The following is a 14,561-nucleotide window of genomic DNA, read 5'->3' as shown; positions in this document are numbered from 1 at the left end:
AGCATGGCCTTCTTTGGTCTCCTCTGCAAGCCTGGGATGCCAGGAGCTGGGAGCTGCCCGGGGATGTGGAATGCAGAGGCCAAGGCTGAGTGAGTTTCCTCCAGGGGCCTTGGCCGGCATCATGTGGGTGGGGGCTGGGGGGGGTACCTTACCCTGGACCTACAGAGTCCTCATCTGAGGCAGTGTGCTCGATTGCACTCACCACCCACTGGGCCCATCCCATTGGTTCCTTTGGGAGCTTTGGGCCTGACTCGGAAGAGTCAGGTCATAGGCATGTACCCTTGGAGGGAGAGAAGTCAGCAGGGGTTGCAGGCTAAAGGCCTGGGGTGATTTCCCCTGTATGGCCCTAGGGAGCCCCAGGGAGCACAGAAGAGCAGCAGCAGCAGCAGCAGGAGGCAGCCGTCATGTTGCACATAATGCACCAGAAAGTGCTACAGAAGCCCAGGGTTGGGAGCCTCCACACCTCCGTTTAGCTCAGCCCTCTGCAAGGCAGGGCTGGCATCAACCTTGCTTGGCAAAGAACCGTTCACGTTTTTCTTTATCATCAGAAAAATCTCATCCCTCTATGCTATACCAACTCCTTCCAGATGCTTCAGACCTGTTCAGTTGATAAGGTCTTCATAAAATTTTCCCTCTGGCCCTCTTCTTTATGCCTCCTTCAGTTCAAAACCAAGAGACAGCATGTAGGCGTTCCCAGTTTGTACGTGCCGGGGCCTGCAGGGGCACTGGATGGACACTGCCCGGAGGTGCTCAGCATCCAGCACACAGAACAGAGTGCATGTACACAAGGAATGAGTCCAGGACAGGGTACGAGAGTCTATGAGGGCTCAGAGGAGAGGCGCCAAAGTGGGGGAGAGCATATTGCTTTCTGTCTCTTTCCCCACCCTGCCGGTTCCCCTGCCTCCCTCTGTCTGGGAGTCATTACTGCTTACTCGTGACGTGCTGCATCCCATCTCTTTCCTGATGGATGACTCAAGAGGGTTATAGGGATTGGGGAAGCACTGGGGTCTTGGGGGAGGGATTTGGTAAATCTCAACCCTCTTCCCAGGCCAGGCCCTATCCCTCAGGAAGCCAGGGTGGCTCTGTGCCCTGCCATGTGTGTCTCCATCGGTAAAGAGCTTGTTGAGGAAATGAGTGAGTAAGATGCGGTGCGTCGCTGGGCCGCCTCCTCTCCTGGCTGGCGCTGGCGTGCAGATGGATGAGCTCAGGTTTGGATGAGACTCAGGAGGAAGGTAGTGGAGAAATATAAGGTGGTGATCTCATGTGGCATTAAATGGAGCTGGGAATATGAAGCGTGTGCACACTTATCTTCTTGTCGTTTCTCCCCTTATTCCACACCCTCTGGCAGCAGTCTGCCTGGCCGGGCCTCTCTATGGAGTGTAGTCAGCGAGGAGAACACTGGCTCCATTTTCACCTGCTCATGCGTTTTCATTGACCATCCCGGCTTCTAGACTTGGGGCGTTGGAGAGGGGCGAAGGCCCTCAACATGTGGGGTGCCCCTCTCTCTGTGAATTGCTCTGCCTTCCTTCTTAGTGAGCAGAAGGCGCTCACTCTGTTTCGGGTGTCTAGGGACAGGTTGGCTTCAGGTCTGAGAGGAGAGGTGGGAGCAGACCCTGCTCCAGGAAGTTGGGGCAGAGAGAGGGAGTTCATACGGTCTCGTGAAAAGAGCTTTGACCTAGAAATGAGAAGCTCTGACTTCTAGTTCTGGTTAGGATATAAATAAGTTTGGTGTCTAAGTTCTGGTGGAAAAGTCTCTATCTCCCATATCTCAGTTTCCTCACATGTCAAGAGGCAAGAGGCGCACCTGCCTCCCTACCACCAGAGGAGGGATAAGGACCAGGTGAGTTAACAATATGACAGCCTAGGAAAAGTGAAAAGTGCTATTCAAACCTAATATGATGTTATTATTCATAGTAAATACTATAAACACTCAGAGCTATAGGTATCGGTAAGGATGTGAGTAATTACAGCTGGAAAGGGCTGTAGATCCAAGAGTTGGGGTCAGGCAGCGCAGAGCCTGGCATTTGCGAGGTACCTCCAGGCCCGGTAGCTCATTGGAGGAGGTGGAGCCCTGGCGGTGAGTTTGGAGGATTGATAAAGGAGTCAGTTTTGAACAGTATTTGAAGGAGGGAAGAAGACTGTGTGAGGCATCATGGTGGGCAGGTGACTTCCTGTTGGCCAGAAGTAATTGTCTGGGAAGGTGCCAGTCCTGAAGGGAGGAGATGAAGGATGCAGGGGAGTCTGCGATATGCTGTTTCCTGAGTGCGACTAATCTCTCCCCTGAACCTGATTGTGGGGCCCCTTCTATCCTCATTTGTGGGAGGCAGCATGGCAATGGAAGAGCTCTGATTTGGGAGTCAGAATGTCTTGGGGGAGGGGGGCGAGGTGTCCTGACTCCCTTCGCGGTCGTTTTCTAGCTGCTGTGACCTTGAACAGGTTCTTCTACCTTTGTCAGTTCCACGTCCTTCATCTGGGAATCATAATACCTGTCTCACAGGGTTGCTGTGAGGATTGAGTAAGTGAAAGAACAGCCTGGAAATAGAAGGTGCTCAATAAATGTCACTTGAATCTGAATTTTTCTTCCATCCATCTCGTTTATGGTGTTTGCCGGGAATATTCCAGAGCCTTTGACACATCCATATTGGTCCATGCCAGGGCTCAGTATTTTCCTTCCTTTCTGTGGAGACAGACTTTGCAGTTACTCCAGTTTCATACTTGTAACCTATATTCTTGTGCCAGACATACCTATCTATGTCCAGTTTGCATTCAGATATCATATAGCATGAATTTTGCATGTAGTGTATATTCTTGGGGAAAAACTCAGAATTCAAAAGCAAATTTTATGAAAAAACTTCTAGAAGCAGAGATCTTTCCCTCCCTGTCATCAAAATTACATTCCTGGAAACAAAACCTAATTTGTGGGTCTGTTTGGCATGGAGAAGAGATCACTGAGCCTGGTTCTGATCAAGGAGTGGGGGTGGCTTTGAGCAAGTCACTTGGCTCCCCTGGCCTCAGAGCACCTCACCTAGTGAAGGAGACGGATGCATAGATCAGGCTTCCCCAGCTGAGCCAAGCGGGAGTGTTGGGGGTGATGACATGGACCCTGAGTTGAGCAGAAGGACCAGCATTGGCGGTGGCACCTGCTGGGAGAGCTACCAGGTAAGACTCGTGGTCCGCCATCATGTCATTGCCTGCTGGGCGAGGACTGTGGATTATACTCTCTAAAGTCTGTTGTGTTTCTAAAATTCTTTGACTCATAAAATCATAGGTTCACATCTCCACTTGGATGACTAATAGACATCTGAAGGTATTGAAATCACACTTGTGGTCTCCCCACCCCGTTTCCTTCACAGAACAACCAGGATCCATCCTCTTCTTACTACTTCCACTGCTGCTGCCCTGATCCGAGCCACGTCCGTCATCTCTTGCTTACATTATTATAACAGCTTCCCTATCGCTGCCCTTGTTCAGACGTACCACTGAGACCTTCCCTGACTGTTTTGTTTAAAATAGCTGCCCTTCCCCCACCCCACATATTCCTAGTCTCCCTTATCCCTCTTATTTTCTACGTAGCACAACAGACATATATTTTGTACTTCTTTCTTAGTTGTCTTTATTTTTGCCCCCGTGTCCTCAAATCAGAATGTAAGCCACATAAGGGCAGGGGTTTTTGTGTCTTTTTTTCCTCCAGTTTCGGGCACTTCCATAAACGCAGTAACTGGATCACATAACTAACCTGTGCTCTTTGGAGACTGTTTGCCATCGTCTGGGAATTACCGTCCACCTTGTTTTCGAATTTTCTGTGATGCCAGGCCCAACCCCGAGCATCCCTCGGCCCTGAACATCGTGATGGCCCTACTGTCCCCTCCCTGCCCCCACCAGACTCCTGTCCTTCATTTGCTGTTAGTTATCCAGCCCATGTGTCCTGGGAATAGGTCTGGCGGATAAGATAATCATTGACGACTTGGTCTATACGTCTAACCCCTTTTGCCCAGTATAGACCTAGTACATAATAGGACGTGCTCAATAAATTCATTATTCACTCCTTACTGGCAAATGTTTTAATGAATTGCGTTGACAGATTAAAATTCAACCCTAGAAATGATCTGGGCCTCTCTGGAAGCTGTGTCTTGCAGGACTGCACAAGGGGCAGTGACCAGCTAGTAGTCTGCATTGGTAGGTGGATGTGGAAGGGCCTGGATGGTGCAAGCTCCAGGGTGCATCTCTGAGAGTGAGGCAGCTAGTGACAAGTTCTTGTGTCTGCTTCAAGAATGGCCACCATCCCCAGAGGATGAGGAATGCACCTATTTCTTTAAATTTCCATGGAGAGTAGAAGCTGCTTCTTGAGATTTTAAAATACACTGCACGGTCCTGATGGTGTCAGGTAGCTAGTTTATGTGTCCCGTCCTGGTTGTGACAACTCAGGCTAAGCTGGATAATAAACGAAAGTGGGACAGAGCTGCAGGATAAATATTGCTACAGGGCATCTCGAACAGCACAAATCACAGGAAAGATATCTCCCAGGCTTTTCATTTCTCCTCTTCCTCCCTGGCCCTCTGGCAGCAGCTGGCACAGCAGGATCCATCCATCACCGCCCCTCCAGTCCCGGCCTGCTCTCGGCACACTGTGTGGAATGAGGGATGCAGATTGGTCCTTGGATGCAGGTGCCCTCTGCCTTCCTGCCCAGCTCTGTAGGTAGCCCTGGGGAGCCAGCACGGACTGGCTCTGGTCTCCCCTCTGTGGTCATTCTCCATTCAAAGCTATGGACCACTGCTTAGCTTCGCAGGCCTGTTGGTCTTTAAAATGAGGGTTTAATAATTGGTGGTTCCTAGTCTGGAGTGGGTGTTTGAGTCCCCCTGGGAATTTAAAAGCAGCTTACTGAGTCCCGCCTAGTGCACAGAATCAGCGTCACGGGAGGGGATCTAGCCTTGGGTGTTTCCACTCACCTTCCTCTGGCCCCTGCCAGCAGCGGTGCTATGCCCACTCCTGGTTAGGGACCACAGACAATACACCCTGTTCTTGTACAAGTGGAGAGTGAGCTGGGCTGGTTCGTGTGACCCACTCTTGTACTTGATCCATCAGCACTGTCACTTCATGAGGCTGCCTTCAGCTTTGGAATCATGCTTGCTTTGTAATCAGCATCACCTGCAAGTATTGATTAAGCCCGTGGGGAATACAGAGCTGTCTAAGGCATGTGGGCATGGAAGATAGCTAACTGCACAAGGCAGGCGAGTCTATTAAATGAGGAGGATGGTCTCGGGGAAGGCCATGACCACCGACCCTGGCACTCCCCTTCCAGAAACTTAGGAGTCATCCTCAGTTTTTTCTCTCGACCCCCACATGCAGGTTCTGTCATCTCCGCCTTCTCTCTGTCTCCTGATCCCACTTTCCCAGTTCAGATGCTCAAGGTGTCTTACCTGAACGTTACAATAGCTTCCTGACCAGCCCCCTCCAAGCTGTCCTTTGCCAGTCCACAGCGTGGCCGTGCCCACTGACCTGGTTCCCTGTGCCTCGTGTGTGGAGGACGCTCACCCTGCCCGAGTGGATTCATTTCACTGGTTTTCTGCTGTCCTGGGGGAAGGCCCAGACTCTGTGTGGCCCTCTAGGCTTTCTGCACGGGGCTGCGGTCCTGCCTCCAGGGCTCTCTCAGGTTGCATGCACCAGCCACCCTGCTGTTCTTGCCCTGACTTGATTCTCCCCCGTACTTCCAGTCTCTGTGTCACCTAGGCAGTTTGCTCTCCCTGGGACGGGGCGGCCCTTTCTCCTCTCTCTGCTAGGCAGGCAGACTCCTACTCACCCAGTGGGCCCAGCACAGGTGCCCCTCGGTGGAAGTAGTCACCTCCTTATCTGTGCCCTGACAGGTATTGTACCACTTGTCACATTCTTGTGCTGTTTAAAGAGTTTTTGTTTTTAAGTTTTTGTTTGTTGGATATATTTCTCCCTGTTTCTTCTTACATTTTAAGCATCCTGAAAACAGGGACTGACTGTGTCTTAAATCGACCCCATATGCCAAGTACAGCATCTCTGCCTAATAAATGTTTGCTGAATAAATGAGTATAGTGGAAAAGACATTAATCACAGAGTCAAGAAACTTGAGTTTTTTTATTAGTTCTGTTAACCACCTTGCTAGATGACCCTCGGTAAGTTCTTTCTTCCCTCTGGAGCCTCATTTTTTCTTCAGTTGTAAAGCGGGTTTGCACCTGAATGATTTCCAGGTTGCCTTCCAATTCTAACACCCTGTGATTGTGTGTGTTAGAAAAAGGAGAGATGTTTGTGTGTCCATTTTCATGAGCATGTGTGTCCTGCTGTGCCTGGGGACAGGGCCTGCCTTAGGCTGTCTAGTTACTGGCCCAGCTGAGTCCTGCCCAGCCTTCCCTGAATTACGAGGTACTGTTCAGCTGTGGTGTTAATCGACATGGCCAGGGCCTCGGGAGCCTCCTGATTTGGTGGTGTAAGAAGGCTGCTTGGGTCTTGAGCCTCCCCACTGCCCCATCTCTCATCTTTGCTTCCTTATTTTCTGAGGAGGTGGCTGGGAGCACTCGTAAGGCTTTCGTCACCAGCTTTGTGCCCCATGTGATGTGAAATGTTGGGGACGAGCTCCTGATTCTTATCTGTTCTGTGGCTGTGAGCCCTGCCAAGTGAAGCTGTTGTGTGTAATGTGCTGGAGCCGGGTGAGACCCGGGGAGAGGACAGTCCTCAGCCTGAAACCGGAACTGGGAGGGAGACATCCAAGAGAGGGATGTGAGAGGAATCGGTCTTCCTTGGCCTTGACCATGAAGGCATCAGGCTGTCCAGGCTCCTGGAGGTGGATGGGGAGATGGAGAGACAGAGAAGGAAGCGAGAGGTGGGCACCTGGGCGAAGGGCCTGCTGAGCTGTGGCAGCCGCACCAGCTGGAGCATGCCTGCCCTGGAGCAGGCGTGAGGTGGGGAGCCGGCGGATGCCGGGAAGGTCAGAAGCCTGGCCTCAGAGAGGCGGGTCCTCGTGCTTGCTGTGCCTCTGGGCTCATCTCCCTTAGTACCTAGTAGAATGGCTCTGAAAGACCACCTGGCGGTGGTCAGGGGAGCCAAGAGGAAGAGCGGCACCTTCCTGCTGGTCAGGAGGCTGTCTAGTGAGGGGGGCCCAGGGCAGAGAAGAGAGTCTCTTTCTGGCATAGAAACCTGCGTGGCATTTCTGGCGTCTTGTGTCTAGGCCTCAGTTTCTCCTTCTGTCCCACTCTGCCCCGCCTCTGTGCCGGGGTGTGGGGCTGGCATTGCACCACTGCAGTGCGAGTTGCTTTATAAATAGAAGGATACTGAACACCGACTCTGGAATCAAGCAGGGAGGGTGGCTCTGGGCAGCAGTGTTTTAAAAATGAGCATTGATTTCTGGGAATCTGCACACTGCATATTAAACAGACTTGTGCTGGCTCTCGGCACTCTGCTCAGCCCTGTGCCCTGCTCCTCTCCCCTCTCCGGAGCACTCACTGCCCATTTGAGCCCTCAGAGGGCCTGGAGAGCCACGGGTTTGGGAGCTGTTTCCCCTCTCCTCTTTGGGCACCCTCTGCCCGGCATGCATCTGTTTGTTGGCTCGTTCATTCATTCATCGTCACATGTTATGAGCCAGGCACTGTGCTAGGCTCTGGGATTCAGAGATGCACAAGAACCGCCTCCTGCTCCCCCCCAACCCCCGATCTCAGCATCAAGATTCACAGAGCAGTGTGCAGAGCGAGAGTATTAATACAGGGGGTCTTCCTGGGGTGGGGAAAGAAGAGGCTTCACAGAGAAAACTGAGAGTGGCCAAGAGGGGAGTGCATTCCCGCAGGGAACAGTATGTGTGAAGGCTCCGGGAAGCTTGCCCTTCCTGCGTGTGCAAGCAGCTGGCACATAGCCGGCATCTCATCGCTATTACCTGAGTTCCGCGTATCCAGTGGATTGTAATGTCCACATGAGATGCCTGCTCCCTCCTGTTAGCCTCCCATGGTATTAGAGGATGCTCAGTGTCTGTTGATTGATTAAAGTATTTTGTCTCTTGGTCCAATCAGAATCGAAAAGTTAGTTAAAAGAATACTAAATGTTGAATAGCTTTACCACTACCAAGACTTCTCTCCTTTTCATTTGGTGACTTGGACTCCATTCCAGGACCTAGTAACAGGGGAGAAGGTATCAGGTCAGTGTTAGAGAAAATCCCAAGGAAAACTTTCACCAGGTCTCCCATCTTTACATCATACTCCCTGTCCCAGCCCCCTTCCCCAACTTGGCCAAGAATTGTGCATCTTTTAGGCCCTACCAAGTCCTGTCCAGCCTTCCCTGAATTACCCACCAGAGCTTTGCTTCTGACACGCCATAAAAGCTGGAGCCATTGAAGTGTTTGCACAGGGGAGCGAAATGAGCTGGACTAAGTGTTAGGAAGATGCCTGGAGGTCTCTGGAAGAGAGCCCTGGAGAGGAGGGTGTGACGAGGCTGGAGGCCGAGGAGGAGTCAGTGAGTGAGGGACATGGGAGGTGGCCGGGGTGTTGGAGACCCCCAGGGGATGCACCACACTCTTGCCAGCATTGAGTGGCTTTGCTTCTGTGTATATATATATATTTTTTTTTTTTTCTTTACTAACCTGATAGGTAAATAGTGATAGCCTAGCTATTTTAATTCATATTTCCATGACTTCTAGTGTTCCCCAATTTTTAACACCTGAGAAACAGAGTAGTGAAGTTCCTTATCACAGCAGTTATTCACACAGAGCCACGTCACTGGTTGGAGATGTGGTCGGTGAGAAGGACAGGAGGGCTGGGTGCCGCCAGGAGCGTGGGGTCTGTGAGCTCTGCCTTGGGAAGGGGTCTTGCCTGCTGATTGGTCTCCTCATGGGCCAAAAGCCAGTCTCACGTTTTGCTTTACTTCTTTCAGCAGGTGGCATAGTGCCGTGGGACACTGGACGGTGGCATTGTCATTTAGTGCTATTGGTCAGGGCGTGCAGTTCAGCCTCTCCCCACTGTAGACTTCTTTCCCTCCTTCTTTCTTATCTTTTTTCCAACCTTTAACCCCTTCTTCCTGGACTCTTTTCCTCACTTCTTCCTGAAGAACACAGCATAATCTTTGTTGTATGCGTGTTTTCTCCACTTGCATTTCTGTCTTCAGTGTGGCTGGTGACCCCTAGAGATCAAGAGGTGTCTGACCCCGAGTGCTTACCCGATGGCTGACACTTAGGCTCTCAGTAAAGATCAGCTCTCTTCCCTTCCCTGAGAGTTTAGTTGCAGTTTTCACAAAAAGTCAGGGAAATAGGTGGTGTAGCAACAAGGATACTTCAAAAGCAGCGCGTCCAGGCCGAGGGGACAGGTAGGGCTCTGGCCGCTCACACCTGCTCTCGGCTGCCCTGGTGTGAGGTGGGTTAAGCCCATGGAAAGGGGCAGGCGAGCTTTCTGGGCTGATCTGTGTCTCCATTGCTGGGCCTGATGCACAGAGGTGGAGACACCCCGTGGCTCCCGCCGCCTGTCCCCCTTTGTTCCCGTCATATGCAGGGATCTGGTTGCTTGTCCTCTGATGTGGTTTCTGCAGGGAGGGTGGAGGAATGGGAGTTATTCGGTAGCTTTTTATGAAGAGGAATGTGTGATTTGAACAGTGCTGGGCCAGGATGCCCCGAATTCCTCAGTTGACGTTGGCATTATACAGGAACTATCAGGGGCTGGAAATAGGCTGTGGGGCCCAGGGGGAGGGCCGATTGTTTGTGGCAACCCCACAGTCACCATCCTGCCTCATCCTGGAACCAGGGATGCCACAGACAGGAAGGCACCTCCCAAAGTCATCTAGGAAGGAAGGGACGGTGCTACTTCCATGCTGAGCGCATCACACCCGACACTCAGCCCAGCTCGGGCTCCAGGTGGGGTGGGGTCCAGCCGGCCCAGGGTGGTAGCTAGCACCTGCTTAGGTCACCTGCTCCTGTCTTTAACAGCTCACTGCTGTGGGCTGCCCTTGCATTTTAAGCCCATTCCTCTTGTTCTGCCCTAAATGAGACAGGACACAAGGCCATCGTCCTGCCTGCGCAGAGCCTTTAAACACATGAGGGCTCGATGTTTTCCTTCTGTTTTGGAGAACCAGTGGGAAGTGGTGTCTACTTTAGACACACGAGGCAGACAGCCGAGTAGAATCTGTAACGAATAAAATATTGGCTCAATTCAGAACTGGTTTTCTCTAGTTTAATGGGCTAGGAAGGTATAGTTCTGTGCTGAGCTAACTTCATGCATTTTTTTAAACCAACTTTGATTTATTTCAGCAATCAAGAATACATGAATAAGGAGTCTATATTACATATTGTCCATTTGAGGTATTGCTTCCCTGTGAGGTGGGCGCTAGTCTCCCCATTTTGCAGGCAAGCACCTTGAGTCCACATTCCCAGCCAGAGTTCTGCCCTGCAGATGATGTTGCTGGATCAATGACTCAAGGACAAATTTTCACAATGACAAGATTTGCTCTGTCTCTTCTGCCGGTACATGTAACTTTCTGGCATCCTTTGAGCACATTTCCATCTTGGAGTGTGAATCCAAGTGTATTTCCTACAGCTGGGTAAACCTTCCTGACCAGGTATGGCCCCGTGCAGCCAGTAACTAGCTCTGAATTTCATGCCTAGAAAGTACATACTCTCATGGGCAGTCAACCCATGTTCTGAGACTCTTGTGGGCTGTACATGTCACCATTAAAGCACGTGTGCGTGTGTGTGTGCGTTTGCTACACTTGAAAAAATGTTTCATGAAATTACTGTGTGAGATACATTCTGGTGTTTTCTGTTTTGTTTTAATTTTTTAGAATACTCTTCCTGACCCACTAAACTGATTTCATAACCTACTAGGTGAGTAATGACCTGCAGTTTGAAAAGCACTAATCTGGGAGTTGCTACAGATTAAAGCAAATGGAAACAATTAGCAGATTAATTCATTTGGGTCACAGTCACACATCTATTATAGCTCAGATTTTTTATTTCTTTTTTTTAAATTTTATTTATTTATTTATTTTTCCCCCCAAAGCCCCAGTAGATAGTTGTATGTCATAGCTGCACATCCTTCTAGTTGCTGTATGTGGGACGCGGCCTCAGCATGGCCGGAGAGGCGGTGCTTCGGTGCGCGCCTGGGATCCCAACCTGGGCTGCCAGCAGCGGAGCGCGCACACTTAACCACTGAGCCACGGGGCCGGCCCAGATTTTTTATTTCTTGAGATTGGATTTTTCCTTCTTTATTAACACTGATGCTTCCAAAGTCAATGCCTTTCAACCAGAAGGCTTGGATTTCATGCGTCTTTTAACCAAGACCCTATCAGTCAGAACTTTATCATCATCTTTTTAAATAAATTTGATCTGGGCCGGCCCTGTGGCTTGGTGGTTAAGTGCGCGCTCTGCGATGCTGGCGGCCCGGGTTCGGATCCCGGGTGCGCATCGAGGCACCACTTCTCTGTCCAGCCTGAGGCCGAGTCCCACATACAGCAACTAGAAGGATGTGCAGCTGTGACATACAACTATCTACTGGGGCTTTGGGGGCAAAAAATAAATAAAATCTTTAAAAAAAAATAAATAAATAAATAAATAAATTTGATCTTAACTCAAGACACAGATTTTTACTTAACAGGAGATTATTTTTTATAATAAAATTATAAACAGGGCCCTGATTTATGAATTTGCTAATTTACTCAACAACTTTCATTGAGTATTTTCAAGGTTAAGTAAATTAGCAAATTGAATAAATTAGCAAATTCATTAATTGGAGCTGGGGATTCAGAAATGCCACCTTCCTGCCCTCAAGGAGCTCACCTCGAAAAGGGAGTAAAAGACTTGCAAAGGAAATGCAGTATGAGAAGTGCGGCAGCAGAGGCACTTGCAAAGGCTGAATGAGAAAAACTGACCTAGGAAAGTCAGGAGGGCAGGAACCAGACGAGGAGGAGAAGAGGTTTGGGTTGGGTCTTGCAGGAGGCACAGGAGTTCAAGTGGAAGGGCCTGCCAGCTGTGGCGAAGGAACTGGTACGCTCTTCAAAGAAATTTGGAATAGACCAACAAAGTTTTTAAGTTGGGGCAACGTAAGATCAATTTATTTTAGAAAGGTGATTGTGAGAGCAAATGGAAAAGGTGTTGAGGAAGTGGAGAGGGGGCTGGGGAAGGAGAAACCAGGCAGGAGGTTTCTGCAATAGTCTTTGGTAGGTTTGGTAAGGGGGAGAGAGGTTGAGGAGCTCTGCCAAGGGAACAGCATGAAGGAGAGGAGGGGGGCTTGCTTGAATCTGCGGGGTAAAGAGGGAAACTAACAGAAAGAGTTTGAGGGATCTCTCTAGGTTTCTAGTTTAAGTCACTAAGTTGGTGGTGATGCTATTAACAGTGGAAAAAATACTGCACAAGGAACAGGTAGGGATAGGGCAGGAAAGATGACGAATTTAGATTCAGACCTCTTGGACATCCGGTTGGAGATGTTCCGATGCTTAGCAGCCTCGGGCAGGTGTTCTGGAGTAAGACAGAGCAGGTTCTGTTCCTGGCTTGGGCCATGTGCTCCTGGGCTGTGGTCCAGGATGAGTTACCTAAGCTTTCTCATTTGTCAAATGGGGAACACAATGTTTATCTTGCAGGATTGTTATGAGGATTTGGGAAAATAGATATTAAAATCCTAGCACAAGGTAAGTACTCAGTAAAAGTTTTGTAGCATTACTATTAGTAATCTGGCTGAGAGGAAGGACCTGGGGCCTACATCTCAGTTTTGCCACAAAATTACTGGTGTCCTTGGGCAAGTTACTTCACTGCTCTGGGCTCAGTTTCCTCATTTGGATATGGAAGGCATTGAATTTGATAATCTAACATCCATTCTAGTGCGAATATTCTGTGATCTGCTGAAAGTTGAGAGAATAATTCAATACACTGGATGATAGAATCGGGACTTTAAATCACAAATGTGCTGTAATAATGAAACAAAACTAACAGGATGACAGGCAATGGGCAAATGTTTACAGTTGCCCCTTTTACTGAAGTCCTATACTTAGATTTAGAAAACTGCAGGAATATTGAAGGGGAGCTCTGGCGTAAAATGGTGAGAGACCCAGGCAGGCCCTGGCGCTGCTCAGGGCTGTGCATATGCGAACCTGGTCTGATGCACAGTGTGAGGGAGCTTTAGTGTCAGGCTGCCTTGATGGAAATAAAGTGTCCAGATCAAGGGCCATCCCAGCCTCTTGCTCTTTGCAGTTTTCAGATTCCACGGAGTAGAGAGTTGAGTTCATTCATTGAAGACTCCGTCACCAAATGTTTCTGTGCATCTACTGTGTGCCAGGTGCTGAGGCAGGTACAGGAGGTACTGCACTGTTCAGATGTTGGAGTCCAGGGAGGGCATTGGCAGGTCAGGAAAGGCAGGGAGGAGGGCAGGGCTGCAAAGGATCTGTAGGTTGCTGCTGAGTAACAGTGGAAAGAAGTTGGGGATGTTTTGCTTGGGAAGAGAAGGCTTGGGGCACATGATACTGTCTTCTTACGTGTGGAAGGCTGGCACCTGGGAGAGGAATTAAGCCTCTACTTTACTGCTCCGGAGGGAAGCACTAATTCTATTAGCCAGCATAATGATGAGGATGATAATTAGAGGAAATACTATCTACTATTTATGAAGTGTGTGTGTGCCAGGCACTGTGCATAGATCATCAACTCTGCATTGTCAGGCATTTATTGTAGGGCAGTTAAGTAACTTGTCAAGGGGCAGAGCTGGGATTTGATACTGATATGACTGATTTCATGGCCCGTGTTTCCCCAACACCTCCCCCCACCCCGCCCTGTCTCTCAGGTAGAAAGTAGAGGCAGGCAGGTGGGGGCTCAGATTAAGGAACAGCTTTATGGTAGTTAGAGCTGTGAAATAGTGACAAGGCTGCCTGGCGAGCTCCCTGGCCCGGGTAGTGTTCAAGCAGAGTGTAGATAGCTGCCCGTGCAGGATCTTCCTCGGCAGATTTCTGCAGAGGGGAGGAGATTGGACATAAGCGAGTAACTCTTACTGGGCTCGTTGGATCCTAGGGCAGCCCTGGATCCTAGGACAACCCTGGAGGGAGGGAGGCTTTATGCCCATTTTGCAGATGGGGAAACTGCAGCTCACAGGCGTTAAGTGGCTTGCCCAAAGTTGCCCAGTCCCTAAGAGACAGAATTAGGGCTCAAACCTGAGTCTTGTGACCCCATTCCATGTGCCCTTCCTACTGTCCCACCCTGCCGGCCAGCCCTTTACAGCAGCCAGACCTTCTATGATTCGCAGTAGTCTTTTGCTCGGCTTCCTTTCGCCCGCTCCTCCCTGCTCCTTTGCTATGTGTGACAGACTGCCTGCGGTGTCCTGGGGGCGCCTGAGCTCAAAACGGGAGCCACCCTCAGTGTCCAAGCTGATTGAGAGGTGGGAACACAGTCAGTGTGCTTGGGTGCCTGTGTGTGTCAGAGGTCTGTGTGTCTTGGAGGGTCATGAGGGGGCTTTGAAGTCTTTGGGGGGGGGCTGTGTGTGATGTGGGATAGGCGGAAATTTCTGGCAACTTGGGGCTGGTGGAGAAGGCTGCAGCATCCTGAGGGACAAGGGTCTCTCCCCCTGCCCCTGCACCCCCTCCCTGGGGTACTGCCA

At 50.2% G+C, this 14,561-nt stretch overlaps 1 protein-coding gene across 6 annotated transcripts in view; it reads left to right on the top strand.

The window, feature by feature from the left end:
• Nucleotides 1-14,561, top strand: part of TSPAN9 (tetraspanin 9) — a 202,134-nt gene that overhangs the window by 83,391 nt on the left and 104,182 nt on the right. The window contains exon 3 of one of the 6 annotated variants that reach the window (XM_087442893.1): nucleotides 10,771-10,813. The exons of the other annotated variants lie outside the window; for them this stretch is intronic. The gene's annotated coding sequence lies outside the window, so the exon portion shown is untranslated. The remainder of the gene's footprint in view (nucleotides 1-10,770; nucleotides 10,814-14,561) is intronic. 6 annotated transcript variants of the gene reach the window in all.

This window comes from Ceratotherium simum, chromosome 17 (genome assembly GCF_057802395.1).
Source record: "Ceratotherium simum simum isolate JZ-2026a chromosome 17, ASM5780239v1, whole genome shotgun sequence".
NCBI classification, from domain to species: domain Eukaryota; kingdom Metazoa; phylum Chordata; class Mammalia; order Perissodactyla; family Rhinocerotidae; genus Ceratotherium; species Ceratotherium simum.
Note: the sequence above shows the minus strand (reverse complement) of the source record. Positions and strands in the feature narration are given on the sequence as shown.